This window comes from Setaria italica, chromosome III, assembly GCF_000263155.2.
Source record: "Setaria italica strain Yugu1 chromosome III, Setaria_italica_v2.0, whole genome shotgun sequence".
NCBI classification, from domain to species: Eukaryota; Viridiplantae; Streptophyta; class Magnoliopsida; order Poales; family Poaceae; genus Setaria; species Setaria italica.
The window spans coordinates 5,505,907-5,517,509 of record NC_028452.1 but is presented as its reverse complement, the minus strand read 5'-3'; the positions used below and the strand labels follow the sequence as shown (position 1 = coordinate 5,517,509).

The 11,603-nt window shown below is 41.3% G+C and overlaps 1 pseudogene; it reads left to right on the top strand.

Moving 5' to 3' along the window:
• Positions 1–8,399: 8,399 nt before the first annotated feature.
• Positions 8,400–11,467, top strand: LOC101771839 (annotated as a pseudogene).
• Positions 11,468–11,603: the final 136 nt, after the last annotated feature.

The window sequence follows — 11,603 nt, the reverse complement described above, 5'->3', positions numbered from 1 at the left end:
TTTTCTAAAAAGTTATCCACCACTATTATTGTGAAAATATTACAAAAAGTAAGCTCTAAACCTACATCTAAATTACCTAGCTCAGCTATTATAAAAAATAATCTAAAGTAACCCCATAATATTCATCCAATTTACTAATACATATCATTATAAATCCAATTTACTAATACATATCATTATAAAGCATAACTTAAAATGTCATTCTAAAATTTATCTATGTTACCCACGTATGTCGTTATTAAAAATAACCTAAAGTAAATATCTAAATATTAATCTAATTATCTTCATGTGCATCATACGTCAAAAGTAAATTAATATATGATTCTAAATTACCTATTTATATCATTGTTAATATAAAAATACTAAGTTAAAATATATACACATGATGAGTCACACCGTTTAGACCATTTATTCATGTATGTGAGGAATCGATGAAAAATATTGATTTGTATGCTAAACATAATGTATGGAGGATTGGAGGTGCGATACAAAATGGAAAAAGTATGAATATGGATGAAAAAGTGCATAGAGTAATTATTAATTAAAAATCAATCACAACTAGACAAACATAGATACATATCTATATAAGTATTATGTTGAAGTATTGAAAAATAAGAGAGTAGTAGGTAAACAATTTTGATTATTAGCTAGGAGTTTAATTTCTAAATAATTTTTAAATATAATAGCTTCTAAAAACATTAGCCCTTGTGGGAGCACGGGTTGGTGGACTAGTTACATATAACCATGATCTTATGAAAAAGACACTTTTAACTTATGGGTCAATTGAAGTGTAGCCGAAAAGATAGTTAGCTAGATTTAGAATTTATTTCTGGGAGGCGGCAACTGGGTTGGAACCAGTGCATGAACGTTATCATGGTTTTTGCTACCTTGGCTCCCAGAACATAGAGAAAAAGCGTGGTAGTAACCCTCGAACGATCGACTCGAGATAAATCCTAGGAACCAGTCTGCACAGCCTCTCACCACGATTCGATCCGTTCGCGAAGCGCATGCTCTAATGCTATTTTGCGTCAACTAGATTCTTTGGTACTCTATGATCAAGGACCGCTTTTGGCTGCGCCCGGCTGCACCATGCTAGTGTGAGTTGTCTACATCAGCTACAGATCACTACTAAAAATATGAGCATTCGTCCTTGACGTTAATACCGGACAGTGGTACTAACACGAGAAATTAGTACCGGGTAGAAATTTTCCATGCTCCGAGGTCTTTTAGTACCGGGCAATAACACCAGTATCCCGTGGAGTACCATTTAGTACCGGAATATAACACCAACCGGTACTACTAAAGGCCTCTCCATGGGTTACTTCAGCGTATCTAAATGAACCATATGTGCTGTTTGTCATTTTTTTCCTTCTACCTCACATATCTAGAGTAGATTTACAGTTTGCTTTCCCTGCACCACAACATCTTTAACCTCTCTCTTTTCCCTTCTTTTTCTATCAAAATTGACTCGGGGAGCCTCGATGGGAGGTGCAAGCTGAGGTGTGTACTATACAAGGGAGAAGTAAAATGATGCTGATACAAAAGTATATAATGCTATATGTTCCAAGTACTATTCAAGCACATGATGGTCGGTGGACAATTGTTTGTAACTGTGTTCTGTTTTTTCATTTTAAAAACTTCATTGCGTCAGCATTCAAACTGCATTACTAATCAATATAATCTTCCATCTGCAGGGACATATCCAATGAACTGCGACTTGTTTTGTATCAATATGCAATAGAAGTATTCGACCCAAAACCTGATTGAAATACTCAAAAAAAAAGGTCCATAGATCTTTTCTTTTGCCCTCTTGTGTGCACACAAGCAAGCCATTTGCACTCTCTGGTGCCTGATAACTGAACGTACTTGCTGTACGTAGTAGGCAAAAGCAACCCAGGAACATTGGTAGTCTGATATTCTTTTCCCTCCCCGTGTCAAATTCAAACATGAATATGATAGATTGGTCCTGTGACAAACTGTACATACTAAGCAGTGACAACAAACATTCAAGTGTCATCGATCTCGGAAGCTTTGCAATTGTTTACTACTCCGTATTTCAACACATTCAACAGGGAAGTGTCACTTTTCAATTTGTTTACTACTCCGTATTTCACAGAGTGGCCTACAGTCCGAAAGAAGAATATTGTGTTGTCGCTCCTTTACACCTTTACCCTCTTCTCCTGCATATGGGTCAACTCAAAAGTCAAGACGACGGAGTTTGCAATTGAATCGTCCACCACTATTACTTAAAAAAACTTAAAGTAACCTATTAAATTTGCATCTATATTACCCACACATACCATTATTAAAAATATCATGAGGTAACCCTATGTTTGAATCAAATAACCTTAATTAAAAATATACAACAATATATGATTCTAAATCATCTATATCTTGCACGATTGGTATACGATATAATAATTAAGGTCTATACGCATGATGTGTGTCACCATTTATAAAGATATAAGGTGATGTGAATATAGATTTCAATGTTATAATTGTATCTCAAACTTAGGGTTCATTAAATAAATTCAAGCGCGTACTTGCGATGCAATGTGAAAAGTTAAAGATTATAAATGTGGATGAAAATATTATAGAGTAATTACTAACTAAAATCTATCATAATTGGATGAAGATATTAAGTATATATCTATATAAGTATTGTGTTCGAGTATTTAACAAACGAGAGGTAGCTCATGGTAATAGTTCTGTAACAATGTAGCCTCATTTTTTCCATTGGAGGCTCCGCATTAGTTCTCACGAAACAAGCTAGAAAAAAGAGACAAATTCTCATAAAAATTAAAAACATCAAACACCAATCCTGTAAACTCTAATAGTCATAGCTATTGATCTATTATCCTGCGATACAAAATGGGAAAAGTATGAATATGGATGAAAAAGTGCATAGAGTAATTATTAATTAAAAATCAATCATAACTGGACAAAGATAGGTACATATCTATATAAGTATTATGTTGAAGTAATGAAAAAATAAGAGAGCAGTAGGTAAACAATTTTGATTATTAGCTAGAAGTTTAATTTCTAAATAATTTTTAAATACAATAGTTTCTAAAAATATTAGCCTAAAAATATTAGCCTGTACAGGAGCACAGGTTAATGGACTAGTTAGTGATAAATCAGTGTCCTCTGAAGCGTTTGCAGTACATATGTTCATATTAATTTACTGCAGGAACTATGGGTCAGGCCTCAGTTCTCATGTGTGATAGATGTAGGTTCGAGTACGATTTGACCATTGACATGTAACAAAAAACAGAGACATTCATGCATTTACATGTACAAAAAACAGACGTACCATGAACATGAGAACTGAGAAGGCACGTTCACCGTGTGATTTCCCAAAGTTTGCTGGGGCAGGGTGATCTTCCCTAACTTGCAAGAGTCTGCAAGCATAGAAAAGGAGCTCAGGGCAATTGATCGATAACGGCGGTGTTACACTGGTGTTGCAGCTATGGGTAGATGCGTGCAATAGCTTGGTTTGCTCTCCTCCTGTCCTTGAATCCATCCTAGCGTGGCATGAAGCCCAAGAAGAAAGATGGTGCTCTTGCAGCTCGTGAACAAGAGGCATGGCTTCCTCTCTGAACAACGTTCTTTGCTGGGCCATGTATATGCAGGCTTCCTTGCTGACGCATCGTCATCATCCAGAATAGCCAATTTCCTGGAGCCTCACATTTCCACAGTAGTAGGTTTATAGTTTTCTTTTAATTCATCCAGTACCATATCCGGGCCTCTCCGTTTTCTACTGATATTGGCTCAGGGTGGCTCGCTGGTTGTTGGGGCAAGCTGCAGGGCACAGCGGAGAAATAAGATGGTGCTAATGCTAGCAGTCAGCGAAGATGTATAAATCCAAGGATGGAGCATATCATCTATATGTAACTGAGTAACTGCTTTGCTGCTCCGTACTGATCACGCAGTATTCCTGCATTTGCCTTTAATAAGAGAAATAAAAAGAACAGAGTGTGCGGGCGCTTCGATCCATCTGCTGACTGCTGCAAGGTCGTCAGCATGTGTAGTTTGCATGGTGATCGAGGCACGTAGAGAAATACATGGTGCGGGCGTGCGGCGTGTCGAGAGTATAAAGAGATACCGAAAGAATGAATCTTAGAATTCTCTTTATTTATTAAATGAATGGTCTGGTTACACATTTATAAAGGGGAAAGGGTATGCTCAAAGGGCATCATGTCCCTTGGAAGTTGACCCTTCGTGAAAGGTTCACACACTTTCGTGAAACGTCCTCTACAATTAACTCTATTACTAATTGATAATTGATGGCTAATTGTTTCGCAACATGACAGACCATATGATCAAGTATGAGAGTGTTAGTAGCTACAGCTGCTATAAATAATCCACCACAAATTAATAATGCTTCGTAATCGGATCCGTCCAGGACCTCCAAGTCCATTCTCGCAGCGAACAGCCAGTGATAGCCAGACGGTACATGCAGTAGCGCCACTGCTTCCAAAGATTCAACGACCGCCGAACCAGTGTTACTGGTGGATCACGTGCCAAGTAGGACACACTAGTGGCCGGATCACGTGCCAAGTAGGAGTAAAACACCGGATCACGTGCCAAGTAGGAGCAGAACACTGAAAAACCGTGAATTGGAGCTGATAACTCTTTTTTCTCCACCGGTCTACCGCCACCAATGAACTCTTCATCAGTACATTGCAGCATATGCATTCCAAAAGAGGCATCATCGAAGTAGGACACATGGTCTGGAACTCAAATCGGCGCTAGCTTCTTTCCTGGTGCCTACCATTCTCAGTGCAATATGGAATTCATATGGCCTAGCTAGTGTGGTTTTACTCTGCCCTCTTGTGCTCACTCATCTTTCTCTTCTGATCTCTCCAGGTATTGATGATTGACACTGTAAAGCAAATGTGTGAATGAACTATATATAGGGTAGTAGTCATGGAGTAAAACAGTACTCCAAGAATTATTACTTTTGTAACAAGTACAGAAAGTCTGCAGTCCATTCACTAAAGACGCGTTTGTTTCCTCCGTCCTGTAGTGTACAATGTGCTTGGTAGGTGACGGTGTGCTTTCGTCTTGCATTCAGTCTCAAACTTGAAGAGTATGGGGGTGTTTGCATATTTAGGACCTCCTAAAATTCATGTCACATCAAATATTCGGAGGCTAATTAGAAGGACTAAATATGAGCTAATTATGAAACTAATTACACAGATGGAGGCTAATTCACGAGACGAATCTATTAAGCCTAATTAATCCATCATTAGCACATGTTTACTGTAGCATCACATTGTTAAAACATGGACTAATTAGGCTTAAAAGATTCGTCTTGCAAATTAGTCTCCATCTGTGCAATTGGTTTTGTAATTAGTTTATATTTAATACTCCTAATTAGTATCTAAACATTCGATGTGACAGAAATTTTAGGAGGGACTAAAGAAACAAACACCCCCTATGTCACTTTACTTACCAAATGGCTAGGAAGAATAGCTTCAGTACCATATTGATGGCGATCTCATCCATTTTATGAACTTGATCTACTTTCGCTGATGACCTTAATTTCACTACTACCATTATAATAACAAACCAAAGCGCATACCTCTCTCTCTCTCTCTCAAAAGATGAAAATTGACCTCCATTAATAACTTGTACATTTACAGAACTCAAAGCTGTTTATTACTGCATTCCATGTGACAAGATTAGTTTTAGAATAGTTGGAAGCTGAATTTTGCAGAAGGGAAAAATAAGATGGTTCTAAGAATTAAATATACAGTTTAACCCCTCAAATCATAATGGTGTAATTTGATGGTTCTAAGCATTAAGTATATAGCTAACCTCTCAATGAATCAAATGGGATGCTTGTTATTATTGCTTAGTTGGAGATAACTCGGCATATAAGCTCATTTAACTTTTTTTAAATGAACTGGCAGAAGAGCTGCCTGTTATATTAAAACGAAGGAAAGCCGAACGGCTACAAATGTACAAAGGTCACACAAAAAAGAAACTGAGACTCTTTACATGTTATGAACAAGCCTAGCTAAGTGTTTTGCTCCCGCCAAAATCCAATTTGGGGCCTCGTCTCTTATCCTCCCAACGATCACCGTGGATGGTAATTTTTCCCAATTGTAATTTTTGTCGCTGCTGCAAAAAGGAGACGATCGGTGCTATTGTAAGGAATGTCGGTTCCACTCCCGCCACAGCCACCGTAGGCGAAGTGCTCTACTAAACTTCCAAGATGCAGGATGCCCAGCCCGCCGGCTCATTTAATTTGTTGGCTTACTTAATTGCAGGCAATGGGTGTTGCTGGCCAAGGACATGGTGAGAACCAGAGAATCCGGCCTACTAGTCCCATCCTGTCATGTTAATCACGTTGCGTGTCCTGCTGTTCCTGAAGCGAGCTTATTCTGAAAATGCCCTTAATTACATGGCGAGCATAGTGGTGGCAAGCATGTTTTGTGCACTTTTGGTGATCCGTCATTCTCTGGTCATTGTCCATGAAGATCTACCAAAGCAAGCAGAAGCAACGCCCTCGCGGTACGCCGTTTACTGATGCCTTCCATTTCTGTAGAATACTCTCTTTCTCTACCATAGAAGACGATTAGTGTTTTTTGAAACCTTTTGTAAAATGGTCTTCCTCACAACACCGCATACTCTCTTTCTCCTCTGTGGTCTGCCGCTCCTGATTCTTTGCATATAAAATGGAAGGGTGGAAGGCTGTAAGGGCGAGACAAGAGAGTTATTGTACCAAATATATGATGGTTAATGGAACTTTACTTCCAAAGTATTGACGATGCAATATACTATATTATTAATAGTTGCCATGTGGTTAGATATCAGCTCTTGTTATTGGTAGCCGCGAGTGTCAACCATTGATGTACAAAAGGGTAGCCAATTAGGATTGAGGGGTATCAGGAGGCTCAACAAAAAACGAGAATGTGTTTGCAATCGCTAAGCTTTACTTCGGGTATATTTGGTTTGAGTTGCTTATGCATAAGCAACTTAAAATAAGCAAATAAGTTGCTTATGAAACCAATCACTCTTGCTTATGGGGTTACTTATTATAAGCAAATAAGCAACTCTTGGGTTGCTTATGGGGACTAAAAGGTGCACTTTACACCTTCTACCCTCATTCAATGCACTCTACTCCTCTCTCTCCCCTCCCCCGTCATCGGATCCCCGCTCCCGTGCCGGCCCGCCGCTCCCGCCGGCGGCGGCCTCCGCCCGCCGCTCCAGCCCCGCCTCGGCGCGCCGCTCCCGCCCCATCGCCGCCGCCGGCCACCTGCTGCTGCTCCCTGCTCGCCGCCGGCCCTGCGGATTTGGTCGTGTGTAGGAAAGAAGAAGGGTGGGAGGCACCGGCGATTTGGTCGTGTGCAGGAAAGAAGAAGAGTGGGAGGCAAAGAGGGAGCAACACAAGGGGCAAATATGACAATGTCCACCTCATTCAATGCTCATAAGCAAGGGTATCCAAACAGCTAGACTAAAAATAAGCAACTTTAAGTTGCTTATAACAAGCAACTCAAACCAAACAGGCCCGATCACAATGACATTTAAGTCCTTCAGTTAGCTCCCTTCTTTATTTACCACCATGAGAGAATAAGTCACAAGTGTGGCGTATTGGTCGCTTTGGAGTGGTTGGGTTCAGGCTCAAATGACTAGCTAGAACCTTGCAGATGGAAAACAAGGTCTTCAGTGAGTGCAAAAGCATCCCACGTTTGAAAAAAAAAAGGCATTCCTCGTGATCTATTTTCTTAGTACAGTACATCACTAATCATAATCCCAGAATCCCAGAAAAAGGTAAACAATCGTTACTATTTAGAGTTTTCCATTCACAAAATCAAATTTGTCTTTGACAAGAAAAAGTCAGCATACATATGAATTAAGTTACCTAACACTTTACTGTAATAGCAAAGAAAAAAAATTTACAAGCATGAAAAAAATGTTTAGGCACCGCAGCCCTAGCCCGACATGCCCAGGGCCCAAATATGTTTCTTTTACACGACGGCTCAAATATATTGGTCAGTCAACTCTTTGGCAACCATTGTTCCAGGGATGCTCGGATTCTCAGCTAAAATTTAGTTTGTGTCACGTCGAATATTCGGAGGCTAATTAGAAGAACTAAATATGAGTTAGTTATAAAACTAATTACACAGATGGAGGCTAAACGGCGAGATGGATCTATTAAACCTAATTAATCCATCATTAGTAAGTGGTTAATGTAGCAATACATTGTCAATATCATGAACTAATTATGTTTAATAGATTCGTCTTGTCGTTTAGCCTGCGTCTATACAATGAATTTTGTAAATAATCTATATTTAATACTTCTAATTAGTATAACAGGGATTAAAATTTAATCCGGGGATACAAACACCCTACCTTTACGAAATCCAGTTCCAAACACTCCGTCGCCAATTTTGGAATTGGCATCATCATCATTCTCCGAATCTCCGGAGATAGAGGCGGCCGCGGCGGCGGCCGTACTTATTTAGCATAACAATAAAGCTCGCCATGGCCGGAATCGGCGGCAATCAAATCGGATCCCCAGTTTCGAGCACCGATTCGCCCCCAATGGAGGAACCGCCGGCCCTCGGCGCCGACTGGTCCAAGCTGCCGGCGGACATCCTCACCAGTATCCAAGGCGAGCTCGAGTTCCCCGATCTGTTCCGCTCCGCCGCCGTCTGCCACTCCTGGAGCGCCGCCGCCAGGTCCCTCCGCCGCCACGGCCTCTACTCGCGCCCGCAGACCCCCTGCCTCCTCTACTCCACCGCCGCAGCCGGCACCCGCGCCGCCGAGCTCTACAGCCTCGCTGACAAGAGCTCGTACACCATCCCTCTCCCAGACCCGCCCATTGCCGAGCGCAGCATCGTCGGGTCGTCCCACGGGTGGCTCGTCACCGCCGACGCCCGCTCGGAGCTCCACCTCCTCAATCCCGCCACCGTCGCCACCATCGAGCAGGTAAGCCCCGTCCTCGACGACGCTGGCAACCTGCAAAGGTATGACCTTTCTTTCTATGACGCCACTCTCCCTAGGAAGGAGAACCAGCCGCCGCAGCCATATGCGGTGGCCGACTCCGGCGAGTCCTGTATCTGAACGTGGTGCTCTCCGGCGATCCTTCGCGGGGTGATTGCATCCTCATGATGATTCACAATCCATATAAGGAGCTCTCATTTGCGAGAGTTGGAGGCAATAAGTGGCACTGGATCACAACATCGTTTTGGGAATCCCAGTACTTGGACTGCATATACCATGACGGCGCATTCTATGCCATGAATCTTCCTGGAGGGATTCATCGCTATACTATTGAAGGTTCTTGTGCCACACGAGATATCATTTTCAAGGACCCCCTGCCATACATGTTGCTCGGACTTCATCCGGTGAATTTCTGCAAATCTGGAGGATCACTACTGACTCAAGTCAGGATTCACTAGAAACGCATACGAGTGACCTTGAAATATTCAAGGTTGACCTTGACAAGCAATGCACTGTGGATATTGACACCTTGAATGATGATTCATTGTTCATCGGGCGTAACTATTCGTGTTGCATTTCTACAAAGGATTACCCTCGGCTGCAGCCCAACCATGTTTATTTCATTGACGACGATGAGTATTCGCTAATGGATGAGCAAGATTACCGACGGGATGTTGGAGTGTATAGTTTGGAAAATAGAAGTGCCACTGAGATTGTCAATCCTGAACCCTAGTTGAGCAGGCCAATACCCATATGGATAACGCCAAGTTTTACCAAGATCAACAAATGTAGGTGTGTTCTTTGACATGATCTTTATACCTTTTCTTTAATTTTGGTAAATTACTCATCGACTTGTAAGCTGGTTGGAATTAATCATTTCTTTGTAATTTTTTCCATGGAACAATGTTGTCTTTGTGTCCATATTTATGTATGCTTATATAGTTTCATGCACACTCTGCTATTTAATACATAGTTTTCATGTTGCCTAGGTCCAAAACCATGGATGAGCTACAACCGTCTCTGCAACTGTGGGCAACAGCTTATCCTTGTATTAACTCAAATCCATTAACTTCCATCTGCCAGCTCCAACTCAGTATGCATATTTCATCACTGGCTCTATTTAAGCATACTCATTTCTTCTATCGCCTCCTCTGGGGTACTGTTCTGAATTTACCTTTGTTTTCTAGGTAGGCTGGGGTGATATAATCTCAATGTTTGATATGCTTACATGTGGTGCGTGCCTGATGCAGGCATGCACTGCTTAGGAACGAGGGGCACCAGGAGGCACACCAAAACAGATAGCGGTGGTCTCACTGCAGTGTCTTTCACTCTTTCTCAGTGACATGTTGCAGTTTATCAAAGACATGCTCTAGAAATCGGTAAAGTCACAAGTGCCTAGTTTGTCCAAAAAATTAAAGTTGGACATCTACTATGTTGTCCACATCTACGGGCAAGAATTTGATTTTCTCTGTACCCAGCTAGTCCTCATAATCAATGACTTCCATCTACCAGCTCAATATTCAGACTTCGTCATATGCTCCAAGTATATACATACTCCACCTCACACAGGTTTTTTGCTGCTCCTATTGGTCATCTAGTACTCGTGATGTGCATGAAAGATATCCGAAGCACATACTTGAACTTGATACAAGCTGCATTCTTCGATTGTGATGCTTCGGAACGAGGGGCACCAGGAGGCACAATAGAACAGCCAGGTTTCACTGCATTCTGTTACCTGGCAGCCTGTAGAAGATAAAGTTCAAGTCACAATAGCAAGTATGTTACTAATCGCCTTACACGTTGAGACAATGAAAATTGGACATCTACCAGCTGATTTCCACGGCAGAGCTGAATCGACAGTTGAAAAGCCTTTGTATATAATAATAAAGGCTGTGGATCAGACTATTTCAGAATTCAGTTTTCTTTTTTAATGAGAGAACGAATAGATCATCAGTTGCAGCTATCGAATGCATAGTTTTCGCATTGCCTAGGTCCAAAACCATGGATGAGCTACAACCGTCTCTGCAACTGTGGCAACAGCTTAGTCCTTATATTAACTCAAATCATTAGCTTCCATCTGCCAGCTCAACTCAGTATGCATATTCCATCACCGGCTCTATTTAAGCATACTCATTTCTTCTGTCACTTCCTCTGGGGTGTTGTTCTGAACTTTCCTTTGTTTTCTAGGTAGGCTGGGGTGATATATTCTCTATTGTTGATATGCCCGCATGTGGTGCATGCTTTATTCGAGCATGCACTGCTTAGGAATGAGAGGCAACAGGAGGCACACCTGTAATGGTACTTGCTCTGAAGCTTGTTAATCAGGAACATGCTGGAGACATCCATAGAGTCACATGTAGCTAGTTTTTCGTAACAATGAAAATTGGACATCTACAAGTTCTTTGTACATCACCGCTGAATCCAACAATTGTGTTAAGCCTTCGTGCAACAAAGGTTCCAGAGCTCATTTAAATTTTTCTAGCAATGAGAGTGAAGATTTCATCACTTACTGTACGGTGTGTACAACTCAGAGAGAATAGAGTGAAGAAAGATGTTAACTAGCGCAATTGATCACTTGGTGCCCAAGAGAAATTAGAGCAGAACACATGCCCCTGCTCATCGACGTGTATACTGAGGATCTTGAC